The 1775-nt window shown below is 43.4% G+C and overlaps 1 non-coding gene across 1 annotated transcript; it reads right to left on the bottom strand.

Moving 5' to 3' along the window:
• Positions 1 to 752: 752 nt before the first annotated feature.
• Positions 753 to 887, bottom strand: LOC138082466 (small nucleolar RNA SNORA70). The gene has a single exon (XR_011145096.1). It is a non-coding gene; the product is annotated as a small nucleolar RNA SNORA70 (small nucleolar RNA).
• Positions 888 to 1775: the final 888 nt, after the last annotated feature.

Raw genomic sequence — 1775 nt, 5'->3', positions numbered from 1 at the left:
ACTATTAAAATCCTTGCTTTCCAAATAAGAAAGCTGAGGTTCCAAAGGGTGAAATAACATTTCAGAGGCCCCATAACCCCTTGCAAGTGGCAGAATCAGGATCTATGACTCTAAACTTCACCACTGTAATAAATTCTAGACACAGAGGTGAAGGGAAAAGCTGGTCTAGGAGGAAGAAGAGCTGTGTGAAGGACTGAAGTGAGGAATGTATTCTGCTTCCTCCATCAACTTTTTATTCTGAAATGTTTTAACTTGGAGACAAGTTAAACAAACAGTTTAATGAACATTCTTCTTTTAGATTCCCACTTCTTTTTTTTGGGGGGGGGATAGGAAAGTAAGATTTATTGGTGGACATGAGTAAGGAAGGAGAAGACAGAGCCAAGGTTCTCATGAATGCAGGGCCTGCCATTTGTCCAGAGGGTCATGATTAGCGATATATTTGACCCCACAGCCATCCAGGATGAGCTGTTTTTCTGCCACCATATTTTCAAATTCATCCATATTTAATTTAGTAAATCCCCAATTCTTGGAGATATGGCCCTTCTGGTAGCCAGGGAACTTGAGCTTGGCCCTGTGGAAGGTCTGGCCTCAATCACAGGCTCCTTGTTCTGCAGCTTGGTAAAGATGGACATTATGACTTTGCCAATGTGGACCCTGGCCACTATGCCCTGGGGCTTTCCAAAGGTACCACACATACCTGTCTGGAGCCTAGACTGGGGACAGCATGCCAGTCGTGATTGACCCCTGGAAAGAGTTGTCTCCAAGGTCCGTTAGGGCACACTGTACAGGCAACAGGCTGTGTACACTACCAAGAAGGCTGCTCTTTGCAGTCACTTCACACTGGGCGCCCATGGGGAAAGGAACACAGTCTGCTTTATTGTATGCAAATTAGATTCCTACATTTAACATTTTGCCATGTTTCAAAATAAGTTGCAGATATAATGACATTTCATCTTTGAATATTTCTGACACCACACTTATGGCAGAAAACGAAGAACTAAAGAGTCTCTTGATGAAAATGAAAGAGAAGAGTGAAAAAGTTGGCTTAAAGCTCAACATTCAGAAAACTAAGATCATGACATCTGGTCCCATCACTTCATGGCAAATAGATGGGGAAACAGTGGAAACAGTGACAGACTTCGTTTTCTTGAGCTTCAAAATCACTGTAGATGGTGACTGCAGCCATGAAATTAAAAGATGCTTACTCCTTGGAAGAAAAGCTATGACCAACCTAGACAGCATATTAAGAAGCAGAGATATTACTTTGCCAACCAAGATCCATCTAGTCAAAGCTATGGTTTTTCCAGTAGTCATGTATGGATGTGAGAGTTGGACTATAAAGAAAGCTGAGCACCGAAGCGTTGATGCTTTTGAACTGTGGTGTTGGAGAAGACTCTTGAGAGTCCCTTGGACTGCAAGGAGATCCAACCAGTCCATCCTAAAGTTGATCAGTCCTGAATATTCATTGGAAGGACTGATGCTGAAACTGAAACTCCAATACTTTGGCCACCTGATGTGAAGAGCGCTGACCCATTTGAAAAGACCCTGATGCTGAGAAAGATTGAAGGTGGGAGGAAAAGGGGATGACAGAGGATGAGATGGTTGGATGGCATCACCAACTCAATGGATGTGAGTTTGAATAAACTCTGGGAGCTGGAGATGGACAGGGAGGCCTGGTGTGCTGTAGTCCATGGGGTCACAAAGAGTCAGACATGACTGAGTGACTGAACTGAACTGTACACCCTCTTACACTTCTTGTAGAAAATTTGAGCTTG

This window comes from Capricornis sumatraensis, chromosome 7 (assembly GCF_032405125.1).
Source record: "Capricornis sumatraensis isolate serow.1 chromosome 7, serow.2, whole genome shotgun sequence".
Taxonomy (NCBI): domain Eukaryota; kingdom Metazoa; phylum Chordata; class Mammalia; order Artiodactyla; family Bovidae; genus Capricornis; species Capricornis sumatraensis.
Note: the sequence above shows the minus strand (reverse complement) of the source record. Positions and strands in the feature narration are given on the sequence as shown.